This window comes from Microtus ochrogaster, unplaced genomic scaffold, assembly GCF_000317375.1.
Source record: "Microtus ochrogaster isolate Prairie Vole_2 unplaced genomic scaffold, MicOch1.0 UNK51, whole genome shotgun sequence".
NCBI classification, from domain to species: domain Eukaryota; kingdom Metazoa; phylum Chordata; class Mammalia; order Rodentia; family Cricetidae; genus Microtus; species Microtus ochrogaster.
In genome coordinates, this window is record NW_004949149.1 from 673,264 (window position 1) to 697,327 (window position 24,064).

At 40.0% G+C, this 24,064-nt stretch overlaps 1 protein-coding gene across 1 annotated transcript in view; it reads left to right on the plus strand.

Moving 5' to 3' along the window:
• Positions 1 to 24,064, plus strand: part of Inpp4b (inositol polyphosphate-4-phosphatase type II B) — a 762,195-nt gene that overhangs the window by 132,861 nt on the left and 605,270 nt on the right. Inside the window, exon 2 of the mRNA XM_026777265.1 lies at positions 3,212 to 3,274. The gene's annotated coding sequence lies outside the window, so the exon portion shown is untranslated. The remainder of the gene's footprint in view (positions 1 to 3,211; positions 3,275 to 24,064) is intronic.

Here is a 24,064-nt window from a genome sequence, read left to right on the forward strand (position 1 = left end):
GGGAGGGAGGGAGGGAGGAGGAAGGGAGGGAGGGAGGGAGGAAGGAAGGAAGGAAGGGAGGGAGGAAGGAAGGAAGGAAGGAAGGAAGAAAGGAAGGAAGCAAATGGCAGCGCCTCCTTCCCAGACTGTCGGTTTCAGCAGATGGGCAGATTAGCTGTGGATTCTAGTTCTATGGAGAGAAAAACTTTAAACCACGTTTTCATACACAGCTGAGTTCTCCTTTCTCAGTTAAGAACGCTTGCTGTGAGTTAAAGGAAGCTGATAAAAATCTCTGGGTGCTAGTCTAGGCGAGGCCTGATCTCATCCACGAAAATCTTTCAGTAGTTTCCTAAAGCCGACCGCGTTGTTTCAGAGAAGAGATTTATGCTCGGCCTCTTCCAGAGACAGAAGTCTAAAGTTTGCTAGTTTCATTTCTGCTAATACATTTTCTACTTTCAAAATATACAAGATATGCTTCTTATTGCAAAATTCTCCCTCTCTGCTTATGTGTGTGTGTCTGCGGGCGGGGGTCATGCTAGTTAGAGATCGGAGAGCAACTTTTTGGTGTTGGCCTCAGACTTCTTACCATGTCTAACACTTTGGATCTGGGTTCCTTCCCTTCTGTACAAGCCGGATAGCTGATCAGCAGACTTCTGGAACTTCCACCTCTGCCTTCCATTTTGCTCCATTTTGCACAGGCACACTTGCATTGTAAATGTGGGGACTAGGAATCTGACTTTTCATGTGGGTTCTGGGATCTGAACCCAGGTCATCCAGCATGCATGGTAAATAACTTTTGTGTTGTGTTTAAGCACTGAGTTATCTCCTTGGCACTAAAACAGTGTTTTTCAAATTTATCCTTAGAAGTATTTCAAAATGGAGGCATTACTGAAAATACTTACATTTTGCTCATTTGCATCTCAGTGTTGCTGCTGCTTCTCTAGAGAGTCTAGAAGCTTGTTAAGGGAAGTTGAGAATGCGCACAGTACAGCAGGTACTGTCATAGCAGAGCTGCCTTTATTTTCTTATACTCTACTTCTTCATATACAGTTTTCTGTCTCCCTTGAAAGTTTGAATCTGCCTGCCTCTTGTTACTATAACAAAACACACTGGGAGAGTTATTTTATAAAGAGTTTATCTTATTGCACCATCTAGGAGGTGTCACCCACCCTCAGGATAAGTGGCGCCCTAACTTTCAACTTCTGAAAAGATCAGCATATCATGGTTGTAGTAAGTGGTTAAGCCCATTCCTTGCCTCATGAGCCAGGAGAATGGGCAATAGTCCCCAGTCTTTGGGGCGATACTCCCCACAATCTAAGGAATTTCTACTAGATTCCACTCTCTACAGGTTCCATCATGTCCCCTTAACACCTCCCTGGGAATCAAGAGTTCCACACATGGGCTTCTTAGAGAAGGATATTCAATGTCCAAACGCTGACTCAATCTTTCAAGGGCATCTCATCCTGTGCAGTTTTCATAGAGGAAATGGCTTGTCTGTTTTGTCTGCATATAGATTGTCTTTTCGATGGCCTTAAACTAGTTTTCTCCACATCATCATCTTCACTTCCCTACAGATTTCTTTTCCACGTATTCTGCAGCTTCAACACATTCTATTGTATAATGAAGACAAGCAGACCTATTTCTTGGCATAATTGCTTGGGTCTATGTTTCCCTCGTTAGAGCACACCTTTGCTCAGTTGATTTTTCCCTCATTACCATTTCTCTTAAGTGTATGAGAGCCTGGTTTTCTGCAGGTGTTTCTGGAATGGAATCAATGCTTCTCCAGAGGAGAACCCTGAAGCCTATCACAGTGTATTGGAAGGCTTCTTCAGTCTGTAGTCTTGAGCAAACTCAAGATGACAGCCTTCACAATGGCATTGGTAGCTTAGAGATGATCTTCCTGAAACATGATTCATTCTTTGTCATGGATCTGCCAAAGATTTAATCTGAGTGGTATTTTTTTCTTCTTTCTTTCTTTCTTTCTTTCTTTCTTTCTTTCTTTCTTTCTTTCTTTCTTTCTTTCTTTCTGCCTATTACAGAGTTTGATTAATCAGCAAGGAAATGAGGTCATTTCACGTGTGCTATGGTTTAGTCTTTCTACCAAGCCTCTCTCTAGGATGTTGATTCTCAATGGAGCCATCAGATTTTTCCAAAGCAGAAAGTTGTTATTAATTCTGATAACTACACTGATAATTGCATTAGCTGACACTGTCTTCTGTCCTTTAGATTTATTTCTCTCACTTAATCATCATGCTAACTCTTTGAAGTAGGGGGCATAATCAGTCCTATATTATAGAAGAAGAGGGAACACACGCAGAGTTAAATTTACTTGCTCAAGTTCTCACAGCTGGGAAGTGTGGAGATTGCAGCTAAATGATTATTTCTGATAATGGCTGACACAGCTGATTATTTAATGCCGCTTATAACTGTTAACATTCCTCCAGTCAAGTAACGTTCTTAGAGGTGAATTTAAAATTCTCACCTACTTATGGGACAACCCTTTCTGCAAAAGCTATTGCTCAGACCTGAATTTCTCACCCTCCAATCTGAACGTGCAGATAATGATGCAGTAGAATCTTTTATGGGATACTCCTTGAGATTATTGTATGCTCAGGGAGGGAACAAGATATATTATTTCCATAACTTCTGACTCCCAGAGAGTGTTTTCCTCCCCGTTCACAGCATCAGAGAGCTCGAGAACCTCATCTCCTGAGGAGGGAAACCTGCAATTATTTCCAGTCCTCCTACAACTCCCCATCTTTTGATTTCTGTGGGAAGACGCAGACTCTTACGAATATTTTGCAGTCCATCCTCACAGAGAGAGGGAGGGAAGTAAGTTTGAGCAATTGCAAATTCCATTTCAGTCTTTTGTGCTCCCATAACTGTTGGGTCCCAACATGGCTTACAGCTCACCTTTTGAAACTGGGGAAACTAATGCTTTTCCTTGCCAAGTGCAAATCATATTTCTGGGTGAGCAAAGAGGAGAATCAAAGAAAACAAGGTGCGGATCTGCCACAGTCACCCGTGTTCTCAGCTGCAGGGAGAAAGGACCTTTGGGGAATTGCTTGGCATTTAAGGCAACTGACTCCTGAGGCAGCTGCCGAATGAAGCTGAGAATCGTGTTAAATGATTTTCTTCTGTGACCTTTATTACTAATGAATCTTCTTTAAGAAGCATTTAAAGAGTAAAAAGAAAGGTTGTTTTTATTAATCTTCTTTCTCTTTGCCCACAGAACCCAAGGAAATGGTGACACCTGGCAAGAGAACTGCTGTGTTTCATGAGAGTTCAGACCAAGGTAGTAATTCTTACTTAGAATTAATATTTTTACAGTCTGTTAGGCACATGGAACTGTTGGTTTTCTTTGATGACCGCGTTAAAACATTGAGTGTGTCATTAAACAGTCGTTTATTTATTTGAAGAGTCGAAAGAAGAAGCTGTAATGATCATCATATTCATAAAGTGGACAATAGAAATTAAAATACAGGATGGCTTACAAAAAAACTGTAGAAAACCATTAATTCCTGATATTGTCTTTCATTTATATGGAGAAAATCTCAAGGAACTTGAATTTTCTTTTCTGAAAATAACTAAAATTGGCGAATCACGTTTCCAAATGGCAGGCAGAGGGAGAAGTGAGGTTTCTGCCAGGATGCAGTGAGGGGACCTTATCTTTTGTTATGTATTAGTCAGAAGGCTTTGCATGATACACTTTGAAGGTGCAAAAACATGTCAATACAGATTTCTGGAAAACATCAAGTTCTGTGAAGAAACTCTTATACAAAGCACGTATTTTCTCTGGAAAGACCGAATTACATCACGCAGTGTTGAATAGCATGGTTGATTATGCTTAACAGATTGCATATTTAGCTGCTAAATTTTCAAATTGTCGTGTGATTTATTTACATATGTTGTCCTAAAAGTATGAAAACTCATGCAAATATTCTAATGGCATATACATGAAAACAAAGTTAATATAGATGAAGGCATATGAAATGTATGTGTGCTACAGATAAAGCTTTTGCAGAAAAATTTCAGATGCATTAGTATTGTGAACAGATTTAGTTGTATCTGTTGAATGTTAAACTCTGATAGAGCCATTCTGAGGTGTGTATATAATTGCATACCAATCGTAACTAATTGGCTTTTATATTTGATTAGTTGTTGAATATATCAAACCCAAATGAGATCTGAAATTAAGATAGAATTTTAAATTTAATGGACATCAATAGAAAAATTGTTTCTGAACTTTGATTTTCAGTTGGTCAAAATTAAATTATTAAATTGCATTATAGATGAAGGTATTTTTGCTTATTTTTGGCCTTTTTTGATTCTGAAAGGGAGAGCCAAACCCCTCTCTCCAAGAAAACTTCGATTTCATAAAGAAGATGTTTGAGCCATAGTCTTCTATTGACATTAATATGTTTTCAAAACTTAAAATTTGTGCCTTGGGATGAATGCCAAGGCTCAGGAATCCGTAGAGAAGAGTGGGTGGAGAGAGAGATAAAGGCAGAGGATGCTGTGAAAGCTGTCTTCTGAGCATGGCGTGGTGTGGCGCACGCCAACTCACAGCTGTGCTCACCCCCAAAACCCCTGGGCAGGATCAATCCAAGGAAAACCTTCCAGCATGGAGGAGGAACGGGCTCCTGAGGTCACACCCCTAGCTGAGGAGCGAGTGGCAGTTGCAGACTGCTTGAACTGGGTGCGCGCCAGTTTTCTTCAGGACTGTGCCCCTTGATAAGCTGCCCAGTCTCCAGTGTATGGTTTCATAGTCATGCACACTGTTCCTGCACTAGGTCAACCCAGTGGGATTATAAAAGAGTTATGAAGTAGTGAGGGGAAGAGAGAGGGAAAGGGAGAGAGGATCAGAGGGAGTGGGGGATAGAGAATGAAACAACATTTTCAAATCCTTAATTAAATCATTTGATGGCTGCATTTTGCTTCCAGTCGTTGCCTATGAGTCTCCAGAGAGGAACATAAGAACCACGTACACCTAGATAATATGCAGAAGATGCTGAAGTTGAACAGAGTGATGCTGATCAGTGATGAAGTCTTGGGGGGATGATAGACAAGCGCCTGTCTAAGGGGAGTCAGTCGAAGGTGGTAGGGTGGGCAGGGGAAGCATGCTGGTTGAGGGAACCAGGAAGGAGGGTGCTGGATCCATGGGTTACAGGTATGAAAACACAGAATGAGGAAAAGAAGCCTGTCCAGATATATTTATGTGATTTCTTCCTTCTGCTGCTTCTCAGAGGTCCATACATACTAATATATTCAATTTGTTAGCTGTTTATCTGATTGATGGATCATGCGGAGAAGCTTTGAAGTGAATGTAGTAGAGGAAGAGTTAGGGTTAGAGAGGGAGGTCCTATCCGCATGGTAAGATCAGAGCAATGGGACTTGCTTCTTTCCTTTTGTCAGACCAAGGTGCTTCGTAGAGTAACAAAGTCTAAGGTTTTAGTGGGCAAAATCCCCAAGGAAATCTTGGTCCTGGATATATTTCAATGGTGTCAGGGTGAGAGGCAGGTGCAGAGTGGCATAGGATGGGAGAACTGATGTGGAGAAATGAGCTAATACCTGATTTCTTGGAGTCCTTTGGAGTCTTTTACAGAATTCTTCTTTCCCTTTTTTCTTTCTTTCTTTCTTTCTTTCCTTGGAGCTCATTTTGTAGATCAGGCTAGTCTCAAGCTCACAGAAATCCACTTGCCTCTGCTTCCTGGGTGCTGGGATTAAATCGTGTGCCACCACCTCCTGGTTGACAGTATTCCTCTTGAGACAGTGAGCAGTCATGTGTAGATGCTCTGCCCCTGTTGGCTCACCTGGGAAATGTGCATATAAGTGTGAGTACTACGTAATGGAGGTAGTCCCACATGATGACTGACACGCTCGGGTTTTGTTTAGGATTAACTGCCAGTGGGCTCTGAGTGCAATCTGTCGGATTAGAAGGAAACACTATGAGTGTATTATAAAGGATGCTTAAATTTGCATGTATCATTGCACTATTTCATTTCTGACATGTAGTTATAATATTCTTTTTTGTTAAGTTTCTATTTTTATTGATTTTTATTGAGCTCTACATTTTTCTCTGCTCCCCTCCCTGCCTCTCTCCTCCCCTTCAACCCTCTCCCAAGGTCCCCATGCTCCCAATTTACCCAGGGGATCTTGTCTTTTTCTACTTTCTACTTCCCATGTAGATTAGATCTTTGCATGTCTCTCTTAGGGGCCTCATTGTTGTCTAAGTTCTCTGGGATTGTGATTTGTGGGCTGGTTTTCTTTGCTTTATGTTTAAAAATCACTTATGAGTGAGTAAATGTGATAATTATCTTTCTCACTCAAAATGATGTTTTCTAGCTTCATCCATTTGCCTGCAAAATTCAAGATGTCATTATTTTTTCTGCTGTGTAGTACTCAATTGAGTAAATGTACCATATTTTCCTTATCCATTCTTTGGTCAAAAGGAATTTGGTTGTTTCCAGGTTTTGGATATGGCAAACAAAGCTGCTATGAACATAGTTGAGCACATGTCCTTGTGGCACGATTGAGTTTCCTTTGGATATATACCCAAAAGTGGTATTACTGGGTATTGAGGAAGTTTGTTTCCTAATTTTCTGAGAAATCACTACACTGACATCCAATGGGGCTGTACCAGCTTGCATTCCCAACAGCAATGCAGAGTGTTCCCCTTTCCCCACAACCTCTTCAGCATTAAGTTATCATCAGTGTTTTTGATCTTGTCCATTCTTACAGATGTAAGATGAAATCTCAGAGTTGCTTTGATTTGCATTTCTCTGATGATTAAGGATGTTGAACATTTTCTTAAGTGTCTTTCAGCCATTTGAGATTCCTCTGTTGAGAGTTCTTTTTTTTAGGTCTGTACTCCATTTTTTTATTAGATTATTTGTTCTTTCGATGACCAATTTTTTGAATTCATTGTACATTTTGGAGATCAGACCTCTGTCTGATGTGGGGTTGTTGAAGATCTTTTCCCATTCTGGAGGCTGTCGTTTTTATTTTGTTGACCATATCTTTTGCTTTACAGAAGCTTTTCAGTTTCAGGAGGTCCCATTAATTAATTGTTTCTTTCAGTGTCTGTGCTACTGGGGTTATATTTAGGAAGTGGTCTCCTGTGCCAATGCATTCAAGTGTTCTTCCCACTTTCTCTTCTATAAGAGTCAGTGTGGCTAGCTTTATGTTGAGGTCTTTGATCCATTTGAATTTGAGTTTTGTGCATGGTGATAGATATGGGTCTATTTTCATTCTTCTACATGTTGAAATCCAGTTATGCCAACACTATTTGTTAAATATGCTTTCTTTTTCCATTTGATATTTTTTTTTTGCTTCTTTGTCAAAAATCGGGTGTTTGAAGGTGTGTGGATTAATATCTGGGTCTTCCATTTGGTTCCACTGATCCTTCTGTCTTTTCTTATGCCAATACCAAGCTGTTTTCAGTACTGTAGCTCTGTAGTAGAGTTTGAAGTCAGGGATTGTGATGCCTCCGGAAGTTCTTTTATTGTTCAGGATTGTTTTTGCTATCTTGAGTTTTTTGCTTTTCCATATGAAGTTGAGTACTGTTCTTTCAAGGTCTTTGAAGAATTTTGCTGGCATTTTGATGGCCATTGCATTGAATATGTAGATTGCTTTTGGTAAGACTGCCATTTTTACTATGTTATTTCTGCCTATCCAAGAGTATAAGAGATCTTTCCACTTTCTGGTGTCTTCTTCAATTTCTTTCTTCAAAGATTCGATTTTCACTATTTTTTTTTAATATTTTTACATCAATGTTCATGAGAGAGATTGGTCTGTAATTCTCTTTTTTAGTAATCTCTTTCTGTGGTTTGGGTATCAGGGTAATTGTAGCCTCATAAAAAGAGTTTGGCATTGTTCCTTCTTTCTCTATTGTGTGGAATTACTTGAGGAGAATTAATATTGGTTCTTCTTTGAAATTTTTGTAGAATTCTGAGCTGAAACCACCTGGTCCTGGGCTTTTTTTGGTTGGGAGACTTTTGATGACTGTTTCTGTTTCTTCAGCAGTTATAGATCTGTTTAATTTGCTTATCTGGTCTTGATTTAATTTTGGTAAGTGATATTTATCCAGAAAATTGTCCATTTCCTTTGTTTTCCAATTTTGTGGAGTACAAGTTTTCGAAATATGATGATTCTCTGTATTTCCTCTGTGTCTGTTGTTATGCCCCCCCTTTCATTTCTGATTTTGTTAATTTGGATAATCTCTCTCTGTCTTTTGGTTAGTTTGGATAAAGGCTTGTTGATTTTTTCGAGGAACCAACTCTTTGTTTCATTGATTCTTTGTATTGTTTTCTTTGTTTCTATTTTGTTGATTTCATCTCTCAATTTGGTTATTTCCTACTGTCTAGTTCTCTTGGGTGAGTTTGCTTCTTTTTGTTTTAAAGTTTTCAAATGTTCTGTTAATTCACTACTGTGAGATTTTTCCAGCTTCTTTATGTAGGTATTTAGTGCTATGAACTTTCCTCTTAACTCTGCTTTTATTGTGTCCCCTAAATTTGGGGATGATGTGTGGTCATTTTCATTGAATTTTTGGAAGTCTTTAATTTCTCTCTTTATTTTTTTCTTTGACCTATTGATGATTCAGGTGAGCATTGTTTAATTACCATGTGTTTATGGGCTTTCTGGATGTAATATTGCTGTTGACTTCTAGTTTTAAACCACGATGATCTGGTAAGATACTTTGGGTTATTCCAATTATTTTGTACTTGTTGAGGTTTGTTTTGTTACCAAGTATGTGGTCAATTTTTGAAAAGGTTCCATGAGGTACTGAGATGAAGGTATATTTTTTTCTGTTTGGATGGAATATTCTATAGATGTCTGGTAAGTCCATTTGAGCCATAACATTTGTTAATTCCCTTATTTCTCTGTTCATTTTTTTGTCTGACTGACCTGTCCAGTGGTGAGAGTGGAGGGTTGAAATCTCTCACTATTACTGTGTGGGGTTTAATGTATGATTTAAGCTTTAGAAATGTTTCTTTTATATATGAGTGTTCCCTTATATTTGAAGCACAGATGTTCAGTATTGAGATTTCCTCTTGATGAATTTTTCCTGTGACTAATATGAAATGTCCTTCTTTGTCTCTTTCGATTGATTTTAGTTTGAAGTCTATTTTGTTAGATATTAGGATAGCTGCACCAGCTTGTTTCTTGGGTCCATTTGATTGGAATATTTTTTCCCAACCCTTTATTCTGAGATGATGTCTGTCTTTGAGGTTGAGGTGTGTTTCTTGTATGCAGAAGAAGAATGGATTCTGTTTTTGTATCCAATCTGTTAGCCTGTGTCTTTTTATAGGTGAGTTGAGTCCATTTATATTAAGGGATATTAATGACCAGTGATTGCTATCTCCTGTTAATTTATTTTTCATTGTTGGTGATGTTAATTTGTATGTTTTTCCCTTCTTTGGGATTTGCTGCTATGAGGCCATCAATTGTCTGTGTTTTTGTTGATGTAGCCAACTTCCTTGTGTTGACGTTTTCCTTCTTGTATTTTGTGTAGGGCTGGATTTGTGGCTAGGTATTGGTTAAATCTGGTTTTGTTATGGAATATCTTATTTTGTCCTTCTATGGTGATTGAAAGTTTTGCTGGGTATAGTAGTCTGTACTGGCATCCATGGTCTCTTAATGTCTATATAACACTTTATGACCTTCTGGCTTTCATTGTCTCCGATGAAAACTCAGGTGTAATTTCATAGGTCTGCCTTTATATGTTACTTGCCTTTTTTTTTTCCTTTGCAGCTTTTAATATTCTTTCTTTACTCTGTATGTTTAGTGTTTTGATTATTATGTGGCAGGACGACTATTTATTTGGATCCAGTCAATTTGGTGTTCTGTAAGCTTCTTGTATCTTTATAGGTACATATTCCTTAGGTTGCAAAGGTTTTCTTCTATGATTTTGTTAAATATATTTTCTGTGCTCTTGAGTTGAATTTCTTCTTCTATACCTATTATTTTTAGGGTTGGTTTTTTCATGGTGTTCCATATTTCCTGGATATTTTGGGTTAAGTTTTTGTTAGATTTAATGTTTTCTTTGACTGATGAGTCTATTTCCTCTATTGTATCTTCAGTGCTTGAGATTCTCTCTTCCATCTCCTGTATTCTGCTGTTTATGTTTGTGTTTGTGGTTCCCGATCATTTTGTCATGATTTCTGTTTCTATACTTCCCTCAGCTTGTGTTTTCTTTATTGTTTCTATTTCAGTTTTAAAATCTTGAATAGTTTCTTTCATATGTTTGATTGCTTTTTCTTTGTTTTCTTTAAGGGATTTGCTGATGTCTTCCAATTTTTTGTTTGTCTTTTCCTCCATTAATTTGAGGGAATTTCTCATTTCCACTTTAAGGGTTTCAAACATTCTCCTGAAGTTATTTTTTGGGTCATTTTCTTTTGCTTCATCTACATTTGGTTGTTCAGGTCTTGCTTTTGTAGGGTCTTTACGTTTTACTGTGGTATTGTGTTGCTCTTTGTGGTGCTGCATATTCTTACATTTTCTACTCATCTTTTCCTCTAATAGGTATGGTTGGGGCTTTCTGTGATTCTGTTGATTCATCTTCTAGGTGCCAGTGGATCCAAGGCTCAGATGGTTGCTTCTCGTGGTACAGTCAGTATCACGGTTCTAGTTACCCCATTGGTCACTCTGTGTTTCTGGAGGTTGCTCAGCACTTCTGGGATTTGCTCCACTCCCTTGGTGTTTTCTGTCTCAGGCCTGCTCCGTCCTAGGTTGTTGGCTCAGACCTGTTTCTGTAAATTTCCTGGTCTGGATCCATTCCTGCAGAGGTCCCTGGCTTGGGGTTGGTCCTGTAAAGGACTCTGGCTCCAGTCTTCTCCCTCAGAGTTCCCAGGCTTGGGTGTGTCCAGACCTGCAGAGGACCTGGCTCATTCTTCCTCCCTAAGAGTTCCCTGATTCATGTTCAGACCTGCAGAGCTTTTGATTCCTGCCTATTCCCTTTGACATCCGAGACCAACACCCAGACCCACTGAGGTCCTGGCTCAGGCCTACTCCCTCTGAGGTCCCAGACTCATGCCTGGACCAGCAGAGATCTCTGGTTCCTGCCTACGCCCTCAGAGGTCCCAGATTTATGCCCAGACTCACACAGGCCTTGGCTCTGGCCTATTTCCTCAGAGGTCCTAGACTCACACCCAGACACACAGGGGTCTTGACTTAGGTCTACTCCCTTGAGAGTCCCAGATTCATGTCCATTCCTGCACCTGCAGTGGTCTCTAGTTCTGGCTCACTCGTTCAGCGTTTGCTTCTCTGTACCTGTTTCTGTGGGGTTTGCTGTCTCAGGTCTGCTCTGGCCTAGGTTGCTGGCTCAGTCCTGGTCTGCAAATGTCCCTGGACTGGATCCACTCCCACTCCATGGACTTACTTTCTCAGGCCCACTCTGACCTAGATAGCTGGTTCAGTCTCACTCCTGTGGAGCTCACTGCCTCAGGCCTGCTCTGGCCTAGGTCGCTGGCCCAGTCCTGCTTCCACAAATGTCCCTGGTTGGGATTTGCTCCTGCTATCATGGATTCACTGTCTGAGGTTGCTGGTTCAATCCATAATATTCATAATTTGTAATCCAAAAGTAGAGGCAATTATTCAAGTCAAAATGTTATTTTCCATACATCTTGTGTGTATTACATGTATATATATTACACATGTATATATTATATATATTACATAACATATAGTTATTATAGAGTACATTGATGTGTAATATATGCGATAAGACATACAGTGTCAGGGTGAGATGTGCTCTCAATATCCACTATAAGTCAGAAGATAAGTCACTTGACAACCTCACCAAGAACAGGTTCAAAATTATTCTCTCCACTCTCATTTTTACTGTTTATGTATGCATTTTTGATAAGTTCATACAATGTCTACAATGTATTTGTATTTTAATCAGATTTGCCCTTTCTGTCCTCCAACTGCTCACATGTCCCTCCATATTTCATCTCAAAATCATAACTTCTTCTGTAAGTTTATATTACATATAAAGAGAGGGACTGGCTAATATATAACCTATTGAGTCACAAGAGCATTCTTCACATGCACATGAGGTAAAGGGCTGATTAGTTGGACATGGGCAACCTATCAGGGGGTTTATCCCTTTTTCAGTTACTCTGGTAGGGAGTGGTGGACAGGAAGGTGCTTTGTGCTTGCAACCTAGCCAGGGGTGCTGAAGAGGAAAACACCTGGCTCAGTGTGAGACCTTGTCTTGAAAAGCCCAATAAACTGGAGAATCATGGGGGGGGGTGTCCATTGTGCTCTAGCCTTCACACACAAGCTTATTTGCATGCATAGTGGCACACTCATGTACACACACACACACACACACACACAAAATTACCCTTCTGAGATCTTTGTCTTATTATAGTTCTCTCTCTCTCTCTCTCTCTCTCTCTCTCTCTCTCTCTCTCTCTCTGTGAGTTTCCCTGTCTGTCTGCCTCTCTCACATTGCAATCACGTATCACTGCTTAGACAAAGGTTCTCTCACAGTCTCTTTGACTCCCACTGGCTTGCATATGTCCTTCTGTTCCCGTGTATACATCTGTACCATTTTATATAAAGGCATATGGAATGGGGCTTTTCTTTCTCTCAATATCATTTTGAATATATGCCTACCTGCTATTTACTTTCACTCCAACCTGTAAGTATAGACTCTCTTTGAATGAATATGCATGCTCTTTAAGTCTCCACGATTTTCACTGAAGGAATATTTGAAGGCTGAACATTTCCTTTATAGCATGCGATCTAAGACTTAGCTTTGCTCTGTGCTAATCAGGCTTACCTTGAGAGGATACTCTATTTTTATCACTTCTTTTCCCTGATAGTAAAATCACAGTGGAAATCCAGTGATTTATGAAGCCATGAGTGGAGCCCACTTTTGGCCAAAGGGAAATGGCGTTGTCCCATTCCCCACTGGCTGTGGGCCGCCCTGCACATGTCATCGATGAAAAACTCAACCTGAGTTACTCAGCAAAGTCACTTTGGCCCAAGGAAAAATTGGTGTCTTTTGAGACCTGTTGCTATTTCATATCTTATCCAAAAATCAATTAAAAAGTAAATTATATTTATTTATTAATATATCAATTTAATTTCTACCTGCTGTGCTCACAAATGCCTTAGCTGAAGTAGGGACATGCATCTAGAAATAGAGAGTACCTTCCTGTTTTACACATATTTGCCCACACCTGAATGAAGAACATTCTCTCTCTCTAACACACACATATACATGCACGCACGCAGGCACGCATGCATGTACACACACAGAATTATCTGTCAGGATATTTATTTTTTCACAAGCATTCCAACTTCTTCTGTGAGCTCTAGATCACCATCAGGCGGATGGCTAGAGACCCGTAAGGACAGCCCCAGCACTGATTTCAGAGGTTTTAGATCACTGATACTTGTGAAATCACAAGGATGAGTTTCACGGCCATTTTGATTTTGCCAATTTGTGTATATGCAGGATGAGAGGAAATACTCCCTGCTCTATGGTACCCGAATGCTGGATGTGAAGCCTGGGGTGTGGTAGAGCTGTTTGAGAAGCTAAAGGAGAGCTTGATGAGTTGGGGTTCCCATCATCACATCACCCAGAGAAGGACTGAGGGAAGTGGTTTCTTTAAGGGTCAGCAGAGGGAATAATCATGAAGGTGAATCAATTGAAAATTAAACACTTGGGCTGAAATTAATAATTTGTCATGTGGGCCTTTCCCATGTATATGTGCTTAGTTGTGTACCATGTTTATATATGTTCTAAATATTCTCTGGATGGCCAGAGTAGTCTCTTGCTAAATGCATTAAGATTTTTTTTTATATATTTTAACATAATTCTTTATTGATTCTTTGGGAATTTCACATCATGCACCCCTTCTTCTCACCTCCCAGTTCCTCCATAACCTTCCTTTACCCTTGCAGCATCCCTTCCTGCAAAAGAACCTCCCTAATTAATTATTAACAAGTCCAAACAAACAAACAAACAAACAAAAAACCCCACCTTTCTCCTCTGTCTTTTCAACATCTCTTCATTCATCCTGGTGCTATCAGAAGCTCTAATGTGTTGCCTTTGGTCCAATTAGCTCCCCTCACAAAATGTTTATTGCAATGAAGGCCTCTGGAACACCGTATCACTGGACCTTCACCAAAACTCCTTTCACATATCCTGCTACTGCCCCAAGTCACGAAGATCCTGTGGTTGTTGTTCTTCAATACCAGTCCCCTCACGCAGTGCAGATGGGGTAGATGTTGCAGAGTGGGGGGTGGCAGCCCAAAGCCCAGGATGTGGGTATGGGTGGTATCTGAGCCAATGGTTCCCAGTCACTGGGACCACCCTCTTCAGGTAAGGAGCAGAGCCAGCTCTCCTAGGCTCATGTCATATGGACCAGTTCTCCCATGCCCATGGCGAGGCGTTGGGCAATCTCTCCCAATGGATGGGGCCAGCTATCCCATGGGGGAGGGGTTAGCTCTCCTGCTGTAATGTCCAGCTAGGGGCAGAGCCAGCTATCCTGGGGTCAGTGAGGGTTTCTTTTTTTTTTTATGCATTTATTTTTTAATCAGATATTTGATCATAGGAGAGCATAATAGGAAACCATTTCCTGACTTAAATGTTCCTCTTTAAATGTGATTTTTCTTCTTTTTGATTTTTTAAAATAAATAAATTTACTTTTTGTTAAGATTTTTAAGATAATGCCACTAGGTGTCAGCAACAACCTCTGAGGGTTCCTGTGACCTTTGTAACAATATTAAACAGAACATCATGTGTGAAGACAGCTCTTATCTCAAAGGTTTAAGCCCTACTCCAAACTGCACAGAGTAGAATCATGAACATGTGAAGTCTTATGAGATTGTTTTAAACTCATTTCTGCTCGTAGTTACTGTAATCTTCCCCCAGCTGTTCCTCATTTCCATGGACTTGTGAGGTCTGAGTATCTTTTCAGCAGATGTGTCTGATGTTAGAGCTCCACTTCTGCACACATGCTTTGGGTGTTACATTAGCGTATAAGCATTGGCTCTTTGGCTTTTTATTTTGATTGTTTTTTTTTAGATGTGTATTTTACAGCTATCAAACATCAGAAGACAGTACGGCATTAATTTTTCAACACCCACATCTGTGTCCTGTTCATTTGCTAATGTCTAAAATGTTCAGAATCTGTGCTCTGTTATTGCACAGAACTCAGAACATTTAGAAAGACAGCGCACAGAATTATGGACGCTTTCTCACCAATTGACAAAATAACATGGAACTAGGGAAAATTATATGGTCTGCGAATTACAGTCTATAATTTAGGCCTTAACAAGGTAGATAAAAATATATTAAAGTTTCATTTATAGATGATAATAAGAAACCACATCTTGCTGGTGTTCTTGGGTGGGATTTATTTAGTGATGCAGATAGTATCTGCTCAGATTAGCTTCCATCAGCAGGACTCAGACCAGACTCTCAGATTTCCGGTGCCATAGATGCCTGTCTCTCAACCAAGAATCAAGCAGATTTATAAATCTAGACTTCTTTCCATTTCACTTCTTCAGGAAATTTTTGACATAGGTTGGTTGCATTTAAAAACATTTAAACAAAAGCTGTCAAGGGAATATATAGAGAATTCCTTTCCTGCAGAAAATTCTAGCTATGACTATACTAATGTAAAATTGCCTCTTTAAAAAAAAAATTTCAAAGTTTGATATTCTAGCTGGTAACAGTGAGATGGGCTAAATGACTTAGTACACAGGCTGGAGAAAGAATTCCTTCATACTGAAGTGGTTCATTTGTGAAACTCTAGTTTAACTTGCAAGAGGAACACTGAGTTTATTCGAGTTTGCTTATCTATTTTAGAAGCAGTAGTAAAAGCCAAGATTTTCCCCAACACTGTGGCTGTTAGTTTTAATTATATTCACAGGTGATAAAATCATGCTGCAATTACTTGACCCAGATAATGTCCTCGCCAGGAGTAGATACAGGGGGCAAGTGCTGTGCACATGTGAGAGGCACATTGTTAGCCAGCCTTGAGCCTGGGGCGGAAGTGTGCAGCTTGCTGGCTCTGTAATGGCCCAGGCTGTGATTCCCCTGCCTATCCTTAAGTAAAAGAGGTCAATGCTGAGATCTGATGGGGGATCTGTCTGTGTGTGATGTATGTGGTATATAGAGACTGCCACTTTTAACCTGGCTGCACAGTAAGCTAGTCTTGTGTCAAATGCATGCATATATTTCTCCTTTTTAATCACAACATTTTATTGAGACATGAGTACATCTTTGTATAGTATGTATGGCAATTTAGTGTATACATGTAGTATATTATAGTCTAACAAAAGTGATTCCTTCATTTATCATTTTTATGTGTGGGAATTCCAGCCCTCCTGGCTATTGTGAAATGTATCCTATATAGTTTATCCATTGGTTACCCTACTATGACAAACAAGAACAGGAGCTCTGACACTATGGCTGCTTTCCAGAGTCTTTATTTGGACTCTGTTCTATTTCTCTTAACCCTGCATTTCCAAGTCTCCAGTTTCCCCAGAGGACATGTGACATTTGTTTTTCTGTGTCTGGCTTATTTCACATGGAATAATGGCCCCCCCAATTTCATGCACATTGCTTCAAATGATAAGATTTTGTTATTTTTTATGGTGGAAATATGCCATTGTCCCTATTCATGGAACGCCATCTGGGTTGAGTCTGTATTTTGCCCGTTGTACACAGGGCTGGAATGAACAGGCGACTGCAAGAATATTCTTGATGTAACCATTTCATTTCCTTTGGCTGCGGGCCCAGTGATGGAATTGCTGGGTCATACGGAGGATCTATTTCTAGTTTCCTGAAGCATTGCCCCTCTGTTTCTCATAATGGCCGTTCTAATTTACAACTTCACCAATAGTGTATGCACTCCTTTTTCTCCACGTCCTTGGCCACATTTGTTTATTTCTGTCTTTTTGATGATGGCCATCCTGAGTCAGATGCTGTCTCATTCAGGTTTTGCTTTCCCTTTCTTAATCATCATGTGTCTCTTCTCAATCAATTCATTTGACTGTTCATGTAATTGGACTAAGACAAAATACTGAAAGGATCAGCTTCTCCGTAGGACGCTCTGTGAATCCAAATACCTCATCAGGCCACTGGAAAACCACTCTGCTGCTGGCCACATCCCAAATGTTCTCTACTTTATTTCTAACCAATTCTTTGCCTAGATGTTGCCTTGAGGCTCATGCAAACCAACTGACCCCACTTGCAAAAGACGTCCTTGTTTTGACCCTGATGGCTTTGCTTTTACAGTTCTATCCACACAGAATTTGACCTTTTCCTCCTCTTCCCTCGTTTCTATATTTTAGATGTAGCAGAATGAGAAAAGGCATATTTTGGTAACCAGATATACTAGGTTCAAATCCCAGATGGGAAGTTTGCTTATTTGTGTATTTAGAGATAGTTTCTCATTTTGTAACCCACACAGGCCTAGGAGAATTGTATGTATTCTGTCAATCATGTTATAAATAAATGCTGATTGGCCAGGCAGGAAATATAGGCGGGAAAACCAGGCAGGAAGTAGAAATGATGTAATGAGAACAGGAGAATTCTGGGAAGGAGGAAGTTGATTCCTCTCACTCCTACCCAGACCACCGAAGCAGCAGGTTGTAATTCTGAAAAAAGGTACTGAGCCACATGGCTAACATAGATCAGGAAAATGGGTTAATCAAGATGTGAGAGTTAGCCAGTGAGAGGCTAGAGCTAATGGGCCAATCAGCTTATAATTTCTGGAGACTTATATGTGATTTTCTTTGGAACTAAACAGTTGTGGGGTACCGGGTGGGACAAAAACCACAGCAAACAAACAGGACCCTTCATGTTACACTCCTGAGTTTATCTCCTTAATGTTGGAATTCTAATGTGTGCTGTCATGTCCAGTCCCCATTTATTAAGATACTGCTGATGAACTGAAGGGAAGCTATTTGGCCCTGTGTGTTTCACTCTGATTTTTCCTACAAATGTGGGAAAGAAAAATAATTTAGTAATTGAGTTTTTAAAGTAAGACTATTAATATTCATTTATAATACTTGCTAGCATATAAGAAGCTTTTAATATAAATTAGCCAGTGGTCTTGGGGCACTCAGACCCATAGCTCAGTTAGCAAAGTACTTCTTTTGGAAGTGTGAAGAACTGAACTCAAGATTGAGACCCATGTAGGGAAATCTGAGCGAAACGGTGCATCCTTGTAATCTTAGCTGAGGGAGGCAGAGACAGGCCAGATACTTAGTGAGCTCCAGGCCAGTGAGAGACCCTGTGTTTTAGCAGCACCAAATAAAGGCAGTGCCTGAGAGATGGCACCAGATGTTGTTCTCTGGCTTACACACACACACACACACACACACACACACACACACACACACACACACACACGCTCGTGCCTCCGTCACAAATGAATAAACACATAAATAACCAATATTAATTTCAAACCAATCTCAGAATTCACTGCTGTGAAATTTAGACTCAATTTGGTATTCTTAGGCTTATTAATTACACCGATGTCTTTTTGCAGTTTTACCTGAACATTTTACCAATACTTTTAAATTCGTATCCCTGCTGAAGACAAACATCCAAATACACAATCAACATATGTGGAAAGATAAAACTGGGGCTCAGAAGGAAACTATTACAGAATTGGGCTGAAGTTGTGTGAGTGGTTAAATAACCTCCCAAAGAGCTGGGACACTGAGAAGCCATGAAGGACACCAAATGCCCCCATCTTCCTGCTCATACGCTCCTGTTTCCTACAACCTCTGCACATAAGGCATGTGACAGAATTTTCCCAGGGCTCACACAGTTGTCCTTTTTAAGTTTACGGTTGAAATTAGCACTGAACATAGCAACTGTTTTTGAAAAGCCAGTACAGGTGAAATTACTCTTGACCTAGTTTTTCACATGCTATAAACATGATTAACAGCAGCAATTAACCATGTCATGAAGATTTTATTGTACATTTTCTAAGGAAGAAGTTTGATTCTTGATCTAACTGTGATACGAAGGTTGGACATGTGTAAGCCATTGGAAGTCTACATCTTACAAATGAAAGGGTTTGGAGACTGATTTTTAGTTCATTGATAATAATTTGGTTCCCATTATCAGAATTTACTTCCTATTGATAGAATCCATGTCTTTCTGTATAAATTCATTAGGATTGTTGAAACGTTGGTACCCACTCAGATTAATGTCAACAAAGTTTGTGGTAGGCACCTAACTTTTGCTTAGTTTTGGAGTTTGGTTAGGAGAATTTATTTGGAAGTCACCACAGTCTCTGTGAAATTGAGAGACTATGGAAAATAGTAATAGCAAACATTAATTGACTACAATCAGCCTTCTGTAGCTGAGGTTTCTATATCCATGTTACCAATCAATTGGAGATCTATAACATATACTATGAATTACATGTGTACTGAACTGACAGACATTTCTTATTCTCTGTGCAATATAGTATAACAACTATATTATTTTAACTAAGAAGTCATACATATTATTTTAAATACTTGGAAGAATATGCTTAGGCTATATGTAAATTCTCATTATTTTTATAAGGGATTTGATCATTTGTAGACTTTAGTAATCATGAGGGTCCCCAAGGTCAGCTATATTTATTTAATGCCAGGCAGGGCTATCAGAGAGTGCATTTATTAGTTCGTTTATATCTGTCTGTCTTATGGTTTATAATGCTACCATAAAACACCATGGCCATTGATGTGGGATTCCCATCTCTATGCTGTAAATATCATTGGTTGTAGCAGAGCTATAGGAGAACAGAGCTAGGCATGGAAAACTAAACTGAATGCTGGGGAAAAGGAGGTGGAGTCAGAGAGAAGCCACGGAGCTCCACCAGAGTCAGATAGAAAGTCACCTGGTAAGCCACAGCCACATGGCGATACACAGATTACTAGAAATGGGTTAAATTAAGTTATGTATTAGTCAATAAGAAGGTAGAGCTAATGGGCCAAGCAATGTTTTAAATAATATAGTTTCTGTGTGATTATGTCCATTCTGGGCAGCTGGGACGAACAAGTGGCCTCCTTACTACAACCTGGGGAGGATAGAGTTTATTTCAGTTTACAAGTCTCAGGTTATGTTTCATTGCTAAAGGAAGTCAGGGCAGGAATCTGGAGGCAGTAACTGATTTAGAGGCCATGGAGGGGATATGCTTAGGGCTTGCTCCTCATGGCTTGCTCAATTGGCACCCATTTTGACTAGCTCAGATAGAGCACCACCTACATCAAGCACTAATCAAGAAAATGCAGTACAGACTTGCCTACAGGCCAGTCTTATAGAGGTATTTTCTTACTTGAGAGTTGCTCTTCCCAAATGACTCTAGCTTGTGTTGAGTTGCATAAAAGTAGCCAGCACACTCTCCAACACTGGTCAATCAATTGTAACAAAACACTATTATCTAGAACCTTGTAAGCAACAGAAATTCATTTCTCACAGTTCTGGATGGCAGCAATCATGTTAGAAGGGAGTGGTCTTCATTATGACTCATACATGTACATAGATGTACCTTTACATGGTGGAAAGGGTCAAATGAACTCCCTTCTCAGCAGGATACTAATATTACTAATATCACCCAAGAGCATAGAGCCCAGAGGACCTAATCAAATCTAAGGAACTCTCTTTGTTAGGGTTACTATTGCAACAACGAAATACCATGACCAAAACAACTTGGGAAGAAAGGGTTTGTTAGGCTTAGAATTCTATGTCACTGTTCATCATTGAAGGAAGTTAAGACAGGAACTCAAACAGGGTAAGAACCTGGAGGCAGGAACTGATGCAGAGGTTATGGAGGGGAGATGCTTACTGGCTTGCATTTCATGATTTGCTTAGCCTGCTTTCTTATAGAATTCAGGACCACTGGCTCAGGGATGGCCCCACCCACCATGAGCTGCCCCTCCCCATAGATCACTAAGGAAATGCTCTATAGGCCTTCCTATAGCCCTATGTTATGCAGTGTCCTATCATATGACTGTCCTTTGTGTCATGTTAACATAAAACTACCTAACACAGGAACTGTTCCCTGGTACCATCCCAATGGGGATTATGATTTCAACACAGGATCATTGGGGTACATAGACATTTCAGGCCACTGTAGTGTTGCAGAAACTCTAGGCATTAAGGGATAATTTTTTCTTTGAATTTTCTTTTGTTGTAACAGTTCCCCAAATTTCCAACCACATAACTTAACAGGACACCTCGGCAGGGGTGTATGTAGGTTATGCTGTTTGTACTCTGCTATAAGTCAGAGAGCCAGCTATAGGTTGTTATTGCTGCACATACACACACACTCACTCACGCATACACAGGAACACACACACACATACCTGCGTGTGTGCATGCACCTGTGAATTCAGCCAGCACAAAATGTTCTCTTTGTCACTCTCCTCAACTTTGCATGCTAAACTTTGTTTTTACAGCTGCAATAAGAGTCTCAGAAAGTAAAAGTTTACCTTTTTTATTTATTTTTTAAAAGAAAACAAAATTATCTCTTTAAATTATACATACCAATCCAAGTTCCCACTCCCTCCCCTCCTCTCATTTCCTCCACTTATCCCCAACCCCTCATCCACTCCTCAGAGAGGGTAAGGCACATTGCTTTGGGGAAGGTCCAAGGCCCTCCCTACTGTATCTAGGCTGAGTAAGGTATCCATCCAAAGAGAATAGGTTCCCCAAAAGCCAGAACAAGCAGTAGGGATAAATGCTGGTGTCATTGCCAGTGGCGCACAAAACTCAAGCCCATGTGGATTAAAGACCTCAATATAAAGAAGGACCAAATTATATCACAACTGGTTGGCTAATGACAAGTAAAGAATGAGGTTCATTATGCAATCAGTGTCCTTCCTACATAGAAGAAAACAAAATGGAATAAATGTAATGGAATAGCTTGCTGTTGGGATGCACTCAGGACTTCTACCTGACCGGTTACAGAATTTCATTCTCAGAACCCAGGGATTTGACAAGAGGTGGACACACACCCACTATCCAGAATAATTGGCCATTATCACACAGGATCTATTATAGAAGGCACAAAGACTCTTTCTTTAGATCAAAACAGGCAGAGTGCCAACTTACAAGCTGGTTTTATTCTGTAATTTGGGGAAGAAAATGACATAGCTATTTTTAACAATGATAAAGGAAAAGCAGGTAAGAGCCCAGAAGCAGAAACTGAGGGAGCACATGTAAAAAAGAAGTGGCTACATCATCAAGCTGCTAGGGTCGGTCATGCTTCCTACCCACACTCTGTACGGGGCTGAGCTTGCTGAGGTTTCTTCCTTTCCCTTGATGCTTAAACGATCCCAATAGTGGTGACAGGCTATTTTGCAGAAATGAGCATCATGTTGTATTCAGTCACTTGTGCTGCTCAGAACCTCCTTGACACATTTTGTTATTAGGTGAAAATGCTTTTCTGTTCCCTTAAACCCAGATGGTTTACATCTCATACAACAGAAGTGATGGTGCATGACTTCCAAGGTTAGACCACAGGAAGACTACGGGCTTGGCCTGATTTCTAACTCGTTGGAGACACTCATACTCAAAACCTGATTATCTTTCTCTAAGACATCTCAAGCCTTGGAGAACAGCTTGTTAGCTGTTAGTGACAGTTTCTTCTATGTTCTCATCCAAAAGAACAAGTGTCACCCAGCTCCTAGTCTAGGGAATGCCCATGTAACAATGACGAGGAGAGCAAGAGAAATTCTTTCTTGGGCCCTGTCCCAAATACAGATTTACGAACAAAACAAATGCCACTGCTGTAAGTCTGCAAAAATTGGGGTATTTTATTAGTCAGTCATAAATGATTATAATATTGCATCATACTCTTATGTGCCTCCTTCCCAGGGCTTTCTCCTTCTGCTAAATCCTTGTCAGGCCCTGTCCCTACCTAGTAAGTGATATTCTACATTGCTCTTAACTTTTATTGCAGCTTACTATTCTTTGACTTGATAGTTTTGGATATATGTCTATTGTTTTTTCTGCCTTTATTACGTAGCTTTCCAAGATGGAATTGTGTTGAGGGTTTCCAATGCTCCATGCCTTTATCAGAAGACTGGAAATCCCATTTTGACAAATTTTCATCCTACTCTCTAGGACTTTGGTATCTAATATGATAGGCTGTAGGCGCATGGGATTCTTCACATCTGAATGGAATTAAAATGAAACTTAATTAGCAGTTTTGTTCTCTAACTGCACTAGCCACATTTCACGTGTTTAATATTTGTGAGTGGCTATTGCCTAAACATGCTAAACAGTGGTGAGTGTCAGACCCTTCCCATTGCCTTACCGTCCTACTGGACTGTGCCCTGATACACAATTCACACTTGTGCTTTAGGGATAATGCCTTTAGACACTGAGATATCACTGTAGAACAGACCAATGACCTTGAGTAGGCAGCTTGAAGGACACACTTTCTTTGTCAGCTCTGAGCTCCGGAGCAGACAGAGATGGGAATCTCTGTCCCAGTTAACCCGGTTATGTTTCACTTACGTTCACACAAAGATGGCCTTTTGTAGCTTTTTCCAAATTCTTTCCTAGTCCCTGGACACAAGGACAATGATTTATTTTCTTGGTTACATTAGTTCCTTTAAAAAAAATCCAGCCTGACTTCCAAAATTGTGCAATTCACAGACATCATCCTAGCAACAAAGAAATCCCTCTGCAAATACTTAGGAATCCTGTTCCTGCTGTAGAGGGTCTCAGCACACAGGGCTCCTGTTGACAGCGAACTCTAGCATGGGGTGGATATTGCTCCCTTAGAAAGAAAAAGAATAACTTCAAGGCAAAGGTTCTTTATTCTCCCTGGGTGTAAGTTTCCTTGAAAGCTTGTTTATTGATTTCCTTGTAACAGCAGAGCTTGCAAACTATGAAAAAAATAAAAACAGCAGAGAAATAATATCAGTGATCAGTAGGCTTATTCATCAGCCTCGCCTCATGTGTAGCCAAGCACCCTAAGCTATGAAATGAAGAGCACCACAGCCCTCAAGCCGCCTTCTTCTTCTTCTTCTTCTTCTTCTTCTTCTTCTTCTTCTTCTTCTTCTTCTTCTTCTTCTTCTTCTTCTTCTTCTTCTTCTT